This window comes from Hordeum vulgare, chromosome 5H (genome assembly GCF_904849725.1).
Source record: "Hordeum vulgare subsp. vulgare chromosome 5H, MorexV3_pseudomolecules_assembly, whole genome shotgun sequence".
Taxonomy (NCBI): domain Eukaryota; kingdom Viridiplantae; phylum Streptophyta; class Magnoliopsida; order Poales; family Poaceae; genus Hordeum; species Hordeum vulgare.
This window is the reverse complement of record NC_058522.1, coordinates 573,219,501-573,239,021: the sequence shown is the minus strand read 5'-3', so window position 1 is coordinate 573,239,021 and position 19,521 is coordinate 573,219,501.

Sequence of the window (19,521 nt, the reverse complement as noted above, 5' to 3'; positions counted from 1 at the left end):
GTGTGAGTGAGTTATATGATCTCATGGTCATAGGAATAAATACTTGACATGCAGAAAACAATAGCAACAAAATGACACGATCACATGCTACGTTTATAGTTTGGGTCTAGTCCATCACATGATTCTCCTAATGATGTGATCCAGTTATCAAGTGACAACACTTGCTTATAGTCAGAAAACCTTGACCATCCTTGATGAACTGGCTAGCCAACTAGAGGCTTGCTAGTGACATTGTTTTGTCTATGTATTGATGACCCACAAGTGTAGGGGATCTATCGTAGTCCTTTCGATAAGTAAGAGTGTCGAACCCAACGAGGAGCAGAAGGAACTGACAAGTGGTTTTCAGCAAGGTATTCTCTGCAAGCACTGAAATTATCGGTAACAGATAGTTGTGTGATAAGATAATTCGTAGCGAGTAGCAAGTAACAATAGTAACAAAGGTGCAGCAAGATGGCCCAATCCCTTTTGTAGCAAGGGACAAGCCTGGACGAACTCTTATATGAGGTAAAGCGCTCTCGAGGACACATGGGAATTTTTGTCAAGCTATTTTTCATCAAGTTCATACGATTCGCGTTCGCTACTTTGATAGTTTGATATGTGGGTGGACCCGTGCTTGGGTGCTGCCCTTACTTGGACAAACATCCCACTTATGATTAACCCCTCTCGCAAGCATACGCAACTACGAAATAAGAATTAAGACTAAGTCTAACCATATCATTAAACTAGTGGATCCAAATCAGCCCCTTACGAAGCAACGCATAGACTAGGGTTTAAGCTTCTGTCACTCTAGCAACCTATCATCTACTTATTGCTTTCCAATGCCTTCATCTAGGCCCAAAGAATGGTGAAGTGTTATGTAGTCGACGTTCACATAACACCACTAGAGGAAAGACAACATACAACACATCAAAATATCAAACGAATACCAAATTCACATGACTACTTATAGCAAGACTTATCACATGTCCTCAGGAACGAAAGTGACTACTCACAAAGCATAATTATGTTCATGACCAGAGAGGTATTGAATAGCATTAAGGATCTGAACATATAATCTTCCACCGAGTAATCCAACTAGCATCAACTACAAAGAGTAAATAACACTACTAGCAACCTTACAAGTACCAATCGGAGTCGCGAGACGGGGATTGGTTACAAGAGATGAACTAGAGTTTGGAGATGAGATGGTGCCGATGAAGATGGTGATGGAGATGACTCCCCTCCGGGAGGGAAGTTCTCCGGCAGGACGGCCCTGTCGAAGCTCTAGATTGGTTCTGCTCAAGTTCCGCCTCGTGGCGGCAGCGATTCCTTCCGAAAGCCCACTCTTGATTTTTTTGTTCTGGGACGAAACCCTCCTTATAGGAAAAGATGAGTGCCGAAGGGGCAACAGGGGGCCCACAAGCCACCCAGGCCCGGCCAGCGGGGTAGGCCGGGCCTCGCAGGCTTGTGGCCTCCGGGTGGCTCCGCTCCGGTACTTCTTCCGCCCAGTATTTTTCATAAAATCCAAAATAATTCCTCGTTGATTTTCACGGCTTTTGGAATTGCGCCGTCACTAACAATCGCACACCCATTGTTAGTGACGGTATGTGGAACCATGCAGAGTGGGGGATTTTGAACCATGTGTGATGGCCCAATTGACACTATCGTGTGACTCGTCCAAAGAGAAATTTTGTACATTTTGTTGTCATTGATAAAGCTTACGTCTGATAAAGCTTACGTTGGTGCAAGGATTAATTAGGAACATAAAACGCTAATTAGGATGGCTGCAGATCGAGCAATAAACTGGGAAGCGTATTTGTCTCCTATTCAGTTTGCTACCTTAATTATGTGATCCGAATTAATGTATCCGCCCTAATAGCCTGAACGATATATGGAAAAGTTTAATTCCCTACCCATGCATGATGGATCGTTCGATCTGGACGGTAGACAGTTTTGATTATTCTCCGAAGTTTTCTTTTTGTTGCACCAGATGTTGTCTCGGTCTTTTTTTATACAAAATTGTCGTTTCGTTGGGCTGATAGTTGATTCGAAACAAAATGTACAAAATTTCTCTTTGGACGAGTCACACAATAGTGTCGATTGGGCCATTACACATGGTTCACAATCCCCCACTGCGCATGGTTCCACATACCGTCACTAACAAGGTATGTCAAACTTGCTCCCTTTTCAGACCAGAATTTCAGCTGCCGACATTCTCCCTCTTCACGTAAACCTTATAAAATAAGAGAGAAAATGCATAAGTATTGTACCGTAAAGTGTAATAACAGCCCATAAAGCGATAAATATCAACATAAAAGCATGATGCAAAATGGACGTATCAACTCCCCCAAGCTTAGACCTCGCTTGTCCTCCAGCGGAAGCCAAGATCAATAAATATGCCCACATGTTTAGAGATAGAGGTGTCGATAAAACAAAATACGGACATGCACGCATCATGATCATAATTAGAACAGCAATATCGTCATGTAATCTCTTATGCTGAAGTGACAATTCCTTCACAAAGTAAAGTACGGATCAAGAACCTTATTGAGAATTAACTACCAATAGCCTTTAATCATTGAAGCAATTGTAATTTATCATAACATCGAAAAGAGTCAAATAAGAGCTTGCAAAGAAAATCCACATACTCAATCATCCTTTCGTCCTCTACAATTGCTAAAACTCACGTCGTACTCATGAGATCAATGTTTCAGTTGGACACAAAGGAAGATAGATGCTTATAGTTTCGTCTCCCAACTACTTACCTCAAGGGTAATGTCATCAATAATAATTCATGAGTACTTACTTCCAAGTTGACATATGAATATAGATCTTTTCCTAGCACATGACGTTAGCCAAGATAATGGCGAAATAAGGAATTGGTGTCGATCACCATGACTCTTTTAAAAATAAAAAGTAAAGGTACAAGATAGACCCTTCGCAGAGGGAAGCAGAGGTTGTCATGTGCTTTTGAGGTTTGGATGTGTGATCTCTTAGGGTGGAGGAACATCACTTTATATTGCCTCCTGTAATAAAGAACTTTATTATGCAGTATGTCGCTTTTATGTCTTCCTCATCATAGGTTCGTACAAAGCTTATTTTCCATACACTAATAGATCATACATATTTAGGGAGCAATTTTTATTGCTTGCACCGATGACAACTTACTTGAGGGATCTTATTCAATCCATATGTAGGTATGGTGGACTCTCATGGCAAAATTGGGTTGAAGGTTTATGGACGAACAAGTAGTATCTCTACTTAGTGCGGAAGTTTTGGCTGATATAAGGTGGAAGCAAGCGTCACATGCTAAGGGATCTCTAGTCATATAAAATTGTTCGGAACCAAGCAAACATAATTCATTATGTTCTCTTCCTTGTCCAACATCTACTTCTAAGCATGTAATAGTTTAACGAGTGTTCACAATCATAGATGGTGCCCAAGATGATATATTTATATGTGAACCTCTCTTTCTTTATTACTTCCTATTAATTGCAACAATGACCAAGGTCTACGTTTGTCCACCCGTAACAAGTTTCAATCAACATTCTTTTTATATGTGAAGTCATCACTTCCCATAAGATCATTACATGATCTTTCATGCTATTGTTCTTTTATTATTCTTTTCTTTAGATCATGGCATGAGGCAAGGCCCTTAACTAAAACACTCTTTATTATATGACTCACGAACTCGATTACATTGGGGGTGACACAAAGCAAAACTCAAGCCTAGATCGTACTAAGAACTTTATTCTACTAGAAAAAGAAAAAACCAAAAAGGATCGAACTAAGAAAGAAAAAAGGTAAAGGCAAAAGATGTGATGGTGATACGATACCGGCGCAACTCCCCCAAGCTTGGCACAAGCCAAGGGGGTGCCCATACCTGTGCTTAATTGTCTTCCTTCGAAGGTGATGGTGGTGGAGTTGTCCTGTCTTTTGATTCCAAGAGGGCTATCAATCTTTGATTTATACTTTGGAGCTCTGTGATATGTTTCTCCAGCAAAACAACTTCACGAGTGAGATAAGTATTACGAACACGAGTTATTTCACATAACCTCAAGAGTTCGATCAAGGATGGAGGTAAAAGGTGGAGGTAGGGTTGAAGAAAATCCTCTTCCTCAGCTTCTTCCTTGTTGAGCACAGATTGCCCTTCGTCCAATGCCGGATTCTCCTCCTTAGTTTTGCCCTTAGTTTCTTCAAGCAGCCTTTCCTTGGCCTCCATGACCTCCATTCTTTTCAGATCAGCATTTACTTCTTCATAGACTTGAGGGAGATCATTCTTTCGATAAGTAAGAGTGTCGAACCCAACGAGGAGCAGAACGAACTGACAAGTGGTTTTCAGCAAGGTATTCCTGCAAGCACTGAAATTATCGGTAACAGATAGTTGTGTGATAAGATAATTCATAGAGAGTAGCAAGTAACAATAGTAACAAAGGTGCAACAAGATGGCCCAATCCCTTTTGTAGCAAGGGACAAGCCTGGACGAACTCTTATATGAGGTAAAGCGCTCCCGAGGACACATGGGAATTTCTGTCAAGCTAGTTTTCATGAAGTTCACATGATTCGCGTTCGCTACTTTGATAGTTTGATATGTGGGTGGACCGGTGCTTGGGTGCTGCCCTTACTTGGACAAACATCCCACTTATGATTAACCCCTCTCGCAAGCATCCGCAACTACGAAAGAAGAATTAAGACTAAGTCTAACCATAGCATTAAACTAGTGGATCCAAATCAGCCCCTTACGAAGCAACGCATAAACTAGGGTTTAAGCTTCTGTCACTCTAGCAACCCATCATCTACTTATTAATTCCCAATGCCTTCCTCTAGGCTCAAATAATGGTGAAGTGTTATGTAGTCGACGTTCACATAACACCACTAGAGGAAAGGCAACATACAACGCATCAAAATATCGAACGAATACCAAATTCACAGGACTACTTATAGCAAGACTTATCCCATGTCCTCAGGAACAAAAGTGACTACTCACAAAGCATAATTATGTTCATGACCAGAGAGGTATTGAACAACATTAAGGATCTGAACATATAATCTTCCACCGAGTAATCCAACTAGCATCAACTACAAAGAGTAATTAACACTACTAGCAACCTTACAAGTACCAATCGGAGTCGCGAGACGGAAATTGGTTACAAGAGATGAACTAGGGTTTGGAGATGAGATGGTGCTGATGGAGATGAGTCCCCTCCGATGAGAGGAGTGTTGGTGATGACGATGGCGACGATTTCCCCCTCCGGGAGGGAAGTTTCCCCGGCAGGACGACCCTGCCGGAGCTCTAGATTGGTTCTGCTCAAGTTCTGCCTCGTGGCTGCGGCGATTCCTCCCGAAAGCCTCCTCTTGATTCTTTCTGGGAGCAACAGGGGGCCCACAAGCCACCGACACTAGTGGGGACAGGGCCTATAGTCCCGACCCGTAAGGGGCTTTAGTCCCGGTTCACCAACCGGGACTAAAGGGGCGGGACTAAAGGCCTAACCTTTAGACCCGGCCCTGTTACAAGCCGGGACTAAAGGTGCTCCACGTGGGCGCCTCGTAGCGCCCCACAGGCAGGACCTTTAGTCCCGGTTCGTTACACGGACCGGGACTAAAGATTTTCAGATTTTGCTGGTTTTTGGGTTTTTTTTAATGAAATTATTTTTGGGTTTTAGGGTTTTAGGGTTTAGGTGTTCGGGAGATTAACGTGATGCCTCGTTTGGTTTTCGGGAATTAGTTTTCATATAATTTAAATAGAAATAATTATGCGTATATATATAAGATTAACTTATCTTACAAGCGAGCATATATATACAATTATATGCAGATCTGAATTATCGGGACTAGAGCCCGTCTATTCGATTACATGGACGAACATGAGTAATGGCCCCTAGCTACACTAAATCGTCCTTTGTCATCTATAGCTTCCGTCCTCAGAAATCCCGCAAGCTCCTCTGCAACAGCAATCGCGCGTTGCTCTGGTAGCACCTTCGTCCTCATGGCCGTGTGCTATATAAGAAGAGGAGATGAATATGAATATCAATCATGATAACAAAGAATGACGGGTAAAAATAGAGGTGTGAATGTTCATTGCTTACGTCGAATCTGTGATCCTTGAGCTCAGAGGTAAACGTGCGAATGGTCTCGCAAACATAGTATCCGCATAGATGCGTTCCCCGTGGCTGCTGGTCGCACTTTACGAGAATAGAATATATATAATCAAAATAATAATCTAGCATCATAAATGTATTGAAAATTAATAGAAGTATATCATACTACTACTTACCTGAGCCGCTCTAAAGGTCTGCTTCTCAGGAAAGTTACCGGGAGTCACGCACTTGAACCGCTTCCAAACCCTGCCCGACAAGGATAATGATTTGCTAAGTTTTTCATTAATTGATATATCTGAAAATCATCAAAAGAGACCGATAGAGCGCAAGAATGATTAAAATTACCCTTGGAGCATGTCATGCAGGCTTTGGAACTGTTCCAAGGGTCTCGATAATGGGTCGAAGGCATCAATTCTTCCCTTATCAATTTGAATGTCCAACAGAATCCAATGGAAGCTGCACATGTGTGTATATATATATATATATGTGTGTGTGTGTGTGTGTGTGTGTGTGTGTGAGTAACTTATCAATTACACTTATAAGTGAATGGACACAACAGAGTAAAGACCCTCACTTGAAGTTGTATGGAAACAGTATGTGGTCACAGAAATTTTGATCTGTTAGAAACCTTAGAAGGTTTTCCTCCGTCTCCTTGGGATAATTAGTTAGCGTCGCTATATGTATTTTATCTGGGTCAATAAACCCAATATTTATGATGCTCTTACTTTTACAATCCAGAATCTTCATTCTGCATAATAGAGTACAAGTTATATATAGACAATGAATTGAAATAACTAAACAAGTTATATGTAGACAACGAATTGAAAAACTTACAGACAATAGCAACTCATAAGCGATTTGTCGAGGGCGTCGCCATTGTACATCTGGAAGAGTTCATCAAAGTCGATATGGATTTCTTCGCGGCGGCCGTAGTACTCTCGTGGCACACTCAGCACGATCATCGTTCTCCCCTTCTTTGATTCACTTAAGTACCATGTATGCAAGTAACGCATATTTGTTGGGAGATCATCTTTGCTGACAAAAGGCTCACCCATGACAAACTTTGGCTTAGGGGCTACCACAGCCTTGGGTATCTTGTCGTCTTGGGAAGACAGCAATTCTTCAACCAAGATACCACATTGAGCCACCAACTCCTTTGCTCTTTCTAAAGCTAGCCCCTGCACCGGAGGGGGAACATTCTCGGTTAACACCTTGAGGGGTGGGATCGACTGTTTGGCCTGTTGTCCAAGCTGAGGAACGTCTGATTTTTTCTTGCTTGTAGTTGAACTGCTCTTTTTCACTTCCTTCTGCAATGTGCGTGTATAGTCATCAGGCTTATGGTGTAAGTCATAAGGTCTGATAGGAAGATTAGCAGATGTACCTTTGGGAGGGGCGACCATTTGCGCTTTGGGGTGCTTTGTGGCTTAGGAATCGTCGGCGGAGCGTTCTTGGTGGCACGCTCCCGCTTAGTATCCGGAGCGGGCGGCGGCGGTGATCGAGATCTTCTCTTTTTCACTTCCTTCTGCAATGTGCGTGTATAGTCATCAGGCTTATGGTATAAGTCATACTGTGATGGAAGGATCGTGAAGTATTTTGCAAATGCTATTTGCTTCTAGGTGTATTCCGGGCGGGGCTCGGGTTCCTTCTTTTTCATCTGCGCATCATGATGTTCCTTTGCTATCCTGGCGTTTTCCTCGGGGGTACGATCATAAGGTCCGATAGGAAGATTAGCATGACGTACCTTTGGGAGGGGCGACCGTTTGCGCTTTGGGGTGCTCTGTGGCTTAGGAATCGTCGGCGGAGCGTTCTTGGTGGCACGCTCCCGCTTTGTATCCGTGGCAGGCTCAGGCTTTGTATCCGGAGCGGGCGGCGGCGTTGCGTTCTTGGTGGCACGCTCCCGCTTTGTATCCGTGGCAGGCTCAGGCTTTGTATCCGGAGCGGGCGGTGGGGGAGCGTTCTTGGTGGCACGCTCCCGCTTTGTATCCGTGGCAGGCTCAGGCTTTGTATCCAGAGCGGGCGGCGACGCTGCGTTCTTGGTGGCACGCTCCCGCTTTGTATCCGTGACAGGCTCAGGCTTTGTATCCGGAGCGGGCGGCGGCGGAGCGTTCTTGGTGGCACGCTCCCGCTTTGTATCCGTGGCAGGCTCAGGGTTTGTATCCGGAGCGGGCGGCGGCGGAGCGTTCTTGGTGGCACGCTCCCGCTTTGTATCCGTGGCAGGCTCAGGGTTTGTATCCAGAGCGGGCAGTGGCGGAGCGTTCTTGGTGGCACGCTCCCGCTTTGTATCCGTGGCAGGCTCAGGGTTTGTATCCGGAGCGGGCAGCGGCGGAGACGGACGACCCAAGTCCGGCGGCGGTGATCGAGATGGACTCGTGTTGTGCTGGCCGACGTCATGTGGAGGGCTTGGAGGTAATGGAGGTGTAGGTGACCTGCGACGACTCGGAGGCGGTGTTGTCCTTGGGGCCGAGCCTGGAAGCTTGATGTAGTTCTTGTCCCATAGGATGACTCCACCCAGTACTTCTCCGAGTGTCCTCTCATCTTCGGGTCCAGCTATGTCGAGCTCCATATCATTAAACCCCGTCATGATTTCATCCACTCCGACTTTAGCAAAGCCAGCTAGAATCTCACGGCCATGCCAGCTTGCATTAGGGCCAGAAGGTAAAGCTTGTCCGACGGCCACCTTCATGGATATGTTCTTGAATTTCTGATGAAGTTCACATGATGTTGAATCCTTGATTCCATCCACGGGGTAGCCGGGACCGCCCTCTATCATTCTTCGTTCATCGGCGGGCGGGGCCTCAGATTCAGCCACGCTGCTTTTCCGCTTAGATGGGGCGCCGGTAATATCAAGTGCAAGATCTTCCTGGCGCGGTACTCCTCTAAGCTCATCAATCTGCTTCTGTTGCTCGTTAATCCTGGCAAGCAACTGGTTGAACTTGTCATTCTCCTCATCCTGCTGCCGCTTCTTTGCTCTCTCTCGGCTTCTGTAAGTGTCTTGGTCTCTGGCAAACCCAAGCCACCAAGGGTAAGATGGACCGAAGCCTCGCGTTCGTCCTCCATGTTCGTCATTGCCGAGGACCAGTGTGAGCAAATCTTTATCTCTATCTGCAGTGAACTTTCTTTGTCCCTCCTTAATTTCTTTCACTATCCTTTTCCAATTCTCCCTGGGTATCCTAAGATTGTCATTGCAGATGAGGTCCCCTGTTTTTTCGTCGTACGACCCACCATGTGCAAGGAACCAATTTCTTGCTCTCAATTCCCACTCATCACGGAGTGGTTCAGGTACGATGCCTTTATCTATCAGATCTTGCTCTTTCTTTTCCCACTTTGGGATGGCAGTCTCATAGCCCCCTCGCCCCAGCTTGTGGTGATATTTCTTCTTGTCGGCATTTATCTTGTTCTTTTCTGATAATGCCTGGGCATCTTCTGACTCCTTGTACTCTTGAAATTCCTTCCAGTGATTCGCCTGCTTGGCTAGATACCCCTCGAATACTGGCACTTTCTTTTTCTTCAGATAGTTTTTCCATAGCTTCTTCTTCCAGCTACGGAACAGTTCGGCCATCTTCTTTAGAGTCCACTGCTTGACTTTGGCCCTCAGTTTGTCTGCGGCATCTTCATTCTCACATTCTGGCAGGTTGAAATGTGACATGAGATCATTCCAAAGATTATCTTTGTACCTTTCGGCGACATAGTCACTATCGGCTGCCCCTTTGCTCTTGTTCCACTCCCGAACGCTGATCGGGATGTGATCCCTAACGAGAACTCCGCATTGCTTCTTGAATGTGTCAGCAGCATTCTTAGGAAGCTTGGGTTCACCCGTAGGCATTATCAACTCAACGGTGTAATGCGTCCGTGCATCCAACTTTCTAGTCGGGCCTCGTTTCATAAATTTGCTCGATGTGGAGGCCTAAGAGGGAGAAACATTCGTCAAATGAATGTATATGTATACAATACAGAGCTATCTCCAATATTTTTCACATATTACAAGTGATTGTCGAACTTCATATGTATACCTCGCCGGACTTTATTATTTCTTCACCGGCTTCTCCACCGGCTTCTCCATCAGTGGAGCTATCACCTTCTCCATCATTGGACCTATCTCCTGCCCCATCGGCTTCATCTTCGTGTCGCTCGACCTCCATTCCATATCCGGAGTCGTTTAGATATGACGTCGGAGATTCAGCTGGTTCAATTTCGGGGCCGTCTTTGATTATATCTTCGAGAAGTTCTTCCTCTTCGAGGTTCCTGATATGTGGATCCATAGTTCTGCAAAAAACGGACATTTGATTAACTAATAAACTAACAAACTATATAAGAGGGGTTGGAAACTTCGAAGGCTCGTTTTATATAGGAGGACCTTTAGTCCCGGGTCTTGGCTAGAACCTAAACTCTAAAATACCAGCCGGGCGGAGCCCAGTCCCGGACACTTAAGCATATACAATAACAAAATTAAACTAGTTCTATTAATTTTCTTGCTAAAAATAAACTATTAACACTTAAGCATATACTATAGAAATATTAAACTATTAACACTTAAGCATATACAATAGCAAAATTAAGCAATAATCTAAGAAACACTATTAACACTTAAGCATATACACTATACAATAGCAAAATTAAATGACAAAAAAATAGTTCTTCTTCTTGTAACCCTAAACTAATTTTTCCTCTTCTTCTATTTGTCCTCTTCTTCTACTTCTTCTTCTACTTCTACTTCTCCTCTTCTTCTACTACTTCTCCTCTCCTCTTCTTCTATTTTTCCTCTTCTTCTCCTCCTTTTTCTTCTTTCCTTCCCCTCCTCTTCTTATTCTCCTTTTTCTTCCTTTCTTCTCCTTTTTCTTCCTTTCTTCCCTTTTTCTTCTTTTCTTCTCCTTTTTCTTCTTTTCTTCTCCTTCCCTTTTTCTTCCTTTCTTCTCCTTTTTCTTCCTTTCTTCTCCTTTTCTTCCTTTCTTCTCCTTTTTCTTCCTTTCTTCTATTTTTCTTCCTTTCTTCTCCTTTTTCTTCCTTTCTTCTCCTTTTTCTTCTTTTCTTCTCCTTTTTCTTCCTTTCTTCTCCTTTTTCTTCTTTTCTTCTCCTTTTTCTTCCTTTCTTCTCCTTTTTCTTCTTTTCTTCTCTTTTTTCTTCCTTTCTTCTCCTTTTTCTTCCTTTCTTCTCCTTTTTCTTCTTTGCTTGTGCTCGCCGAAGTGTTGGGAAGGAGGGGGCGTGGGGCTTACCGGCCGGAGGTGTCGACGGCGCGCGATGAGGAGGACGGCGGCGAGCGGCAAGGAGGACGGTGGCGCTAGGCGAGGAGGGCGGCGCCCGACGAGGAGGACGGCGGCGGCGAGCAGGACGACAGCGACGGCGAGGAGGACAGTAGGCGGCGGCGAGCAGGACGGCGGGCAGCCTGATGGCGTTGTCGAGTTCGTCGCTTGCCGCGCCGGGCAGGAGAACGAGAGGAAGAAGAAGAGAAATTGACGATTTGGGTTCGAAATTTTCTAACTCCCGCTTATACAGGTGGATCTTTAGTCCCGGTTCGTGGCTAGATCCGGGACTAAAGACCCTTTAGTCCCGGGTGGAGCCACGAACCGGGACTAAAGGCCCTTTTTTGGCTGACCAGAAGGCGAGAAGCAGGGGCCTTTAGTCCCGGGGCATGGAAAGAACCGGGACTAAAGTTTTGCCTATATAAACCCTCGCCCCTGCCCACCATATCCCCTGTTTTTTGGTTGTTGAAGTGTGACCATGCCATGCTCTTGTCACTCTAGTTCATGCACATGACGTGTTCGATGAAATGCCCGAGGCACTCTACTTAAGCTTTCTCCTCTCCAAGCTCGACCTCCAAGCTCCATTTTCCTTAATATTTGTCTAGGTTTGGCGTGCACCAACTGCGAGCACCACCGTGGTGAGCCTCTTGTTCTTATCTTCTTTTTAAAATTAAAAAAAATCTTACTTGTATGATTTACATACATACTTGTATAAATTACTCACTTTCATTATTTTTTGTTATTATATAGTGCGATGGTTTTGGTATCCGCCTCCGTCGGCCCTCGTCTTGTCTATGATTCGAATGTGGTATATATTATCTTTTATAACTATTTGTTTTATTTAGTGTTTATGACAATTATGACATATATTTTTTTAATCTAGGAGGTATGTGAACCGGAAATTCCAACCCACATAAAATTCTTGTCGAGAAGTTAAATTTGGTTGAAAAAGAAAACAAATACTTGAAGAAAAAATTGAAAATAATTGAGGATAAGAATATGGAACTGGAGTTGCATGTCGCCGATGTCATCGATGATCGCAAGATGAAGATCGATGCGATGCGGTTGAAGATGGATGCAATGCGCTTGAAGATGGATGAAATACGCTTAAAGATTAGGAATATTAGAAAATATGCCATTGATAAAGAGGCTTGGTATCATTATGCTGTCGGGTCAATTGTTACCTTAGTTGTGATTTTGATCGCGTTTGTTGTTGCATTTAAATGTTTTACATAGTTGTATGTTGTTTTATGAGAGAACTTTATGTATTTATTTTTTGCAATAATAACATTTGATCACTACTGTTCTTTGGCTTTAATGTGATGATGAACTTGTATTAATTTGGTCATATGTTCTGCAATGGTTTTTTGATATATTTGATTTCATAATAGAGATGAATCGCCAATGATAATATTTAATTTCATAATATGGTTTTTTGAACTCCATACTTTTTGACTTCATTTGGTATATTTCGTGGATTTACTCTTTTTTGAGCTAGTTGACCCTAATATTGAAAAGCACTACAAATGAACTCTGAAAATGTTGAAAGTTGGCATGCTATCATCATTTCACTCAGATAGCATGTGTTAAAAAGTTGAGAGGGCTACGACAAAAACTGGATGCACTTCGTGTACAAAACGGACAATCTCTCTCGAAGTATCAGGGTTTCGAACGAGAACTCATCTCTTACAAAGGGATTTCATGTCACGCCCAAGATGCGACCCTATCCTCAATTTGGCACGAGGGCCTCGTCAGGGATATAAGCGCATCTCGTCGTGTCGCAAGAATGGATATCGTTACAAGTACATGTACTGAAAATAAGAGATATATATAGGGTTGGCTTACACTCGCCACAAGCTACATCAGAGTCACATCAGTACATTACATTTTCATCAAGAGTAAGAGCAGGGTCCGACTACGGACGAAAACAAACGACAAAAGAAGAACGACGTCCATCCTTGCTATCCCAGGCTGCCGGCCTGGAACCCATCCTAGATCGATGAAGAAGAAGAAGAAGAAGCAACTCCAAATGAACAATGAACGCGCTCGCGTCAAGTACCCTTTACCTGTACCTGCAACTGGTGTTGTTGTAATCTGTGAGCCACAGGGGACTCAGCAATCTCATTTCCAAAGGTATCAAGACTAGCAAAGCTTAATGGGTGAGGCATGGTTAAGTGGTGAGGTTGCAGCAGCGGCTAAGCACATATTTGGTGACTAAACTTACGAGTACAAGAGGTAAGAGGGGGAAAATCTACGCATAACGGATGTGAACTACTGATGATCAAATGAATGATCCTGAACACCTACCTACGTCAGACATAACCCCACCGTGTCCTCGATCGGAGAAGGAACTCACGAAAGAGACAGTCACGGTTACGCACACAGTTGGCACATTTTAATTAAGTTAACTTCAAGTTATCTAGAACCAGTGTTAAACAAAGCTTCCACGTTGCCACATAACCGCGGGCACGGCTTTTCGAAAGATTTAACCCTGCAGGGGTGCTCCAACTAGTCCATCACAAATTACCACAAGCCGCATAGAAATCCTCAATCACAAAGCTCGCGATCTCGTCGGATTCCCTAGTGGAAAACCTCAACTCTGAGATTACCCAAAGCATCACCGGAATCCCGATGCACAAGATATCTCGTCAAAGGTAAAACTAATCCAGCAAGGCCGCCCGACGTGTCGACGATCCCAATAGGAGTCGCGTACCTCGTTCTCAGGACACGACGGATGAGCTATGGTTACCACGCCAAACGCCGAGTTGACCCGGGTAGCGTTAATAAGCTGCTCTGTTTTGGACCAACACTCATGAGGAGCACTGGCCCGGGGGTTGATTAAATTATCCTCGGGGTCCGGAAAGTCCCTATGCAATTTTATTAGGTGATTAGGCAAATGTAGTACCAAAGTTGGGCCTTGCCAGACCAGCTTTAATCTAAAACGAATTATCAAGGGGGTCCCCATAACAACCCCAATCGTGTTAGGAGCGCTCATTTATGGAACATAACACTGGTAGCCGGTAACTAAGGGGGCAAAGGTGGAACAAAACACCAGGCTAGAAAGGCCGAGCCTTCCACCTTTTACCAAGTATATAGGTGCATTAAATTAAATAGCATTAAATATGGTGTTATAACAAGGAACCCATGTTTTCACATGGAAGCATCTGCACCTGCAACTAGCAACGCTATCAACAGGGTTAAACAAGCAGTAACATAGCCAATCAGTGGTTTGCTAGGTTGAATAGGTTGAAGGTTTTCATGGCATTGTTGAGAGGCTGATATTTAACATGTGGTAGGCAACAAGACATGCGATAGAAGCGATAAACTAGCATGGCAATGATAGTAATGGTATCTAGGGAAATGATCATCTTGCCTAAGATCCCGCTTGGAAGAAGAATGCCTCCGTGAAGCAGACGAACCGACGTAGTCGAACGGTTCCTCACATCCGACACGCTTGCGGAACTCTATCGAGACGAAGCAAACCAGAAACACAATCAACACACGGAATTCACCACATGATGCACAACACAAATGATGCATGAACGGTCTAACGCAAGGCACGGCATGACAATTCACACAATCAAACACTACGCATTAAGTGAAGTTCAATATGCAACGAGTTGCATGTTGACGAAACTCCACGTTAATTATTTAGTTCTATCCCGATTATTTACACGGAAATATTAATGTTGTCAAACATGCAAGAGGTGAAGCGGAGATTAAACTACCTATCTAGACATATTAAGTGTGGTCGGAAATGACATATAGCACCTCCGAAACGACCTCACATGTTAATTTACAATTCTGTCCAGATCTGAATTAACACCTTTAATTAGTTGTTAAACAGAAAAACAAATAGGTTCACGTGATTCTACGCGTCAAGGCAAGCAATCTACATGTAGAGAACATCTCCAACGGAGCTACGGATCAAAAGATACGGACACCGCAAGATATGAAGGCATGAATGCAATATGTGTGCAACGACGGTCACGAGCACTTCAAAACATGCAAACAGCAAGAGAACATGAACCTAAACGAGATTCTAAGCAAGCTTCATGTAGGACACGATCTAATCGGAGCTACGGATCAAAATCTACGAGCTAAACAAGAAAACACTACAATATGCCAAAATCAGCCACATAGCACTTTCTAGGCCCCACAACTACGGCTACACAACTCCGATTTGCTCAAGCAAGGCATGGCACGGAAGAGGGCAAGAAGCAATACTAGAAACAACTAACAACAACTAGCATGGCAGCAAGTAACACTAGGAAAAGAAGACACAAAATGGCATCGCACACACTATTTCAGACTTTGTGAAAATTACACCTCATGAAAGTGCAGTTTTCGATCTGAAGCAATATTGACAGCAGCAAAACCTATAGCTACAGGACTCCAAATGGCATGAAACTTAATAGCATGCTAGAGAAACACAAGGGGTACAACTAACTCCATTGGACCAACCTCAAAAAAGCTACAGATCACAAGATGCAAGCAATACAAGACAGCAACAAAATAATAACAGATTCCAGACTTAGAATTATTTCAGCTACTCTAAAACAGCACTATTTCTAGCAACTTGAGAGCAAGAAAAACACACCTAAACATGCATTTCTATTGCAACTAAAAATACCAGAGACTAAACAAAACATCTAAGAAGAACTCCCTAGTTGACAACTAATTCAAACGAGGCACGGAATAAATCCTATGAATTAAACAAAAGAGCATCACGGCAAAATATCTCGCGAACTAACTTACTCGAAAGCTAAAACTAATTGCACAGAAAAATCCATGGGATTTTTCTACCCCGGAAACATATAAAATATGTGGGGTTTGCAACACAAAATAACGCCACACAATAATGCGAGATAATCACCTAGATACGGGAAAATAAATTACCGGCAAATCCTACACGCAAAAAAATACGAGTGACCGCTCTAAAATACATGCAAAAATGATCCCTAAAACACGAGCATTTGATCTACGGTATACGGGCAGTCCGGACTTGCGCGACAAATTATACGGGTCGGAAACATAATAGGACAGCACGTGTTTCTAGGCATACGGCAAGCTAAACGACCTCAAATGAATATGCATGTTTCAAAAACATATTCTACGCGCGAAACTACCACGAAACCATATATAAAACGCGTCGTTCCGACTTACGGTTTAAAAACTACGGACGTTTGAAATAAAGCCTACTTACTGAAAAAGGATAAATTCGGATTAAATCCTAAATTAACTACTGGGCCGAAACTATCCTATGGGCCTAAACATCCCCGGGCGCAACTTACTAAAACATGCTGGGGGCGGGGAATAGGGAGGCTTACCAGAGGGCCACACGGGCCGGCGGTGGACAGGCGTCCTGGCCTGGGGCGGATGAGGCGATGGGCCGGTGGGGCGCTGGGGAAGCCGGCCCGGTCGAGCGCCGGGGAGGCAGGCCGCTGGGGGTTGCTGCTGCTGGGCCTCGGGGCACCGGCTGGCGCGACGGGAGGCCGGCCCAGGAGCGAGACGCGGCCCTCTGGCGCGGCGCGAGCGGCAGGCTAGCGCGAGTGCTCGTTCCGTGCCCGCTGGAACAAGGAGACCGGCGGCGGCGGTTCCTGGGGCTCCGGCGAGCGAGCCCACCGGCGGGACCCGAGGGGAGACGGCAGATCTGGACCGGCGGCGCGGGCAGATGCGGATCCGGGCGGCGGGGTCGCCGGAGGCGGGATCTGGCGTGGCGGCGCGCTGTTGCAGGAAGGCGACAGCGGCTCGGGGACCCCCGGGGCGGCACGGGGACGGGGAATCGTACGGGGCGGCGGCGGCGGCGGCCGGAGACGGCGCGGGGAGGCGGCCGAGAGCAGCGTGGGGAGGCGACCGGCGGTGCTCCAGCAAGGCCAGGGACGGTGGCGGGCAAGGCGGCGCGCTCGCGGCTCGGGGCAGGAGCTCGGGCTTGGCGGCGGCGGCGGATGGGCTCGGCCGGGCTCCAGATGGGCCTGGCGGGCTCACGGCGGCTGGGACTGGTGGGGGAGAGAGAGGGGTGGGAAATTAGGGTTTCGGGTAGGTGGCACGGATTCTGAGGTGGAGAGGGGTTGGTTGCCTAAAATTAAGGAGGGGGCCTATATATAGACAAACGGGGGGCGCGGTTAACCGGAATCGCGCTCCGGATCCAACCGCGGGGTCGGATTCGGACGATTCCGAACGTGGGTATGGGTACGCGGCCGTGTAGAGGGGATATCCGGAGACGAGAGGGAGAACGGGCGGCGCGGCACGAATTTTAAAACACCGACAAACGTTTGGCGGTAGCCCGAATACGGTGCCGCTACGGTCGACCGTTCGGGTACCAGACGGTCTCCGATCGCGACGAAATTCGACAGGCGGCCTAGCTATATCTAATCACGACCGCGTGCCAAGTTTCACCTCGATCAGAGAAAGTTTTAAACGCACTTTAAAAACAGGGTTTCGACGGTGCCGCGGGCGCATGCGAGTGCGGTCGGACTCAGAACGGATGACGACGAGAACCGGCAACTACTAAGAATGCAAGTTTTGAAAACTGGCGGCAACGGAGATGCCGATGCAATGCTGATGATGTGCGTGATGCGATGATGATGCGACAAATGAAAATACCCACACGATGAAAACGGAAAGAAAGGGGAATCTTCTGGAACGTCAGCATCGGGCTGTCACATTTCATTTTTGTGAACTTATTTGAACTCCATACTTTTTGTGTGTTCAAAATAGACCATTCAAAGGCACAGCACAAAATTTCAACAATTTCTGACTTCATTTGGTATATTTCGTGGATTTACTTATTTGTTTTGAGCTAGTTGACCCTGAAATTGAAAAGCACTACAAATGAACTCTGAAAATGTTGAAAGTTGGCATGCTATCATCATTTCACCCACATAGCATGTGTTAAAAAGTTGAGAGGGCTACGACAAAAACTGGATGCACTTCGTGTACAAAACGGACAATCTCTCTCGAAGTATCAGGGTTTCGAACGAGAACTCGTCTCTTACAAAGGGATTTCATTTAAGTGAACTTATTTGAACTCCATACTTTTTGTGTGTTCAAAATGGACCATTCAAAGGCACAACACAAAATTTCAACAATTTCTGACTTCATTTGGTATATTTCGTGGATTTACTTATTTGTTTTGAGCTAGTTGACCCTGAAATTGAAAAGCACTACAAATGAACTCTGAAAATGTTGAAAGTTGGCATGCTATCATCATTTCACCCACATAGCATGTGTTAAAAAGTTGAGAGGGCTACGAAAAAAACTAGATGCACTTCGTGTACAAAACGGACAATCTCGCTCGAAGTATCAGGGTTTCAAACGAGAACTCATCTCTTACAAAGGGATTTCATTTTTTGTGAACTTATTTGAACTCGATACCTTTTGTGTGTTCAAAATGCACCATTCAAAGGCACAACACAAAATTTCACCAATTTCTGACTTCATTTGGTATATTTCGTGGATTTACTTATTTTTTTTGAGCTAGTTGAACCTGAAATTGAAAAGCACTACAAATGAACTCTGAAAATGTTGAAAGTTGGCATGCTATCATCATTTCACGCACATAGCATGTGCTAAAAAGTTGAGAGGGCTACGACAAAAACTGGATGCACTTCATGTACAAAACGGACAATCTCTCTCGAAGTATCAGGGTTTCGAACGAGAACTCATCTCTTACATGGATAATACGAAAATGGAAAGTGTTTGAAATTTAGTACGTTCCATACATGCATTACATAAAAGGTTTAATACATTATTAAATTATTGCACCAATATTCCTATCTATTATTTATGTTTTCTTCTGGGTCGTAGCCATGGAGAATCTTCATCATTCAGTAGGATGCTTGGGTCAGTTTTCACTTTGAAGGGCGGAATTTCATGAAACTTATTATAATCTTCTGACATGTCTGTCTTGTCATCTACTCCCACGATGTTTCTTTTCCCTGAAAGAACTATGTGGCGTTTTGGCTCATCGGATGATATCTTCTTTTGCTGATTTCTTTTTCTCGTTAATGTAGACATGTCCTTCACATAGAAAACCTGAGCGACATCATTGGCTAGGACAAATGGTTCGTCCATGTACGCAAGATTGTTAAGATCCACTGTTGTCATGCCGTACTTTTGGTCTACAACTAACCCGCCTCGTGTCAGCTTCACCCATTTGCACCGAAATAAAGGGATCATAAAAGTAGGTCCATAGTCAAGTTCCC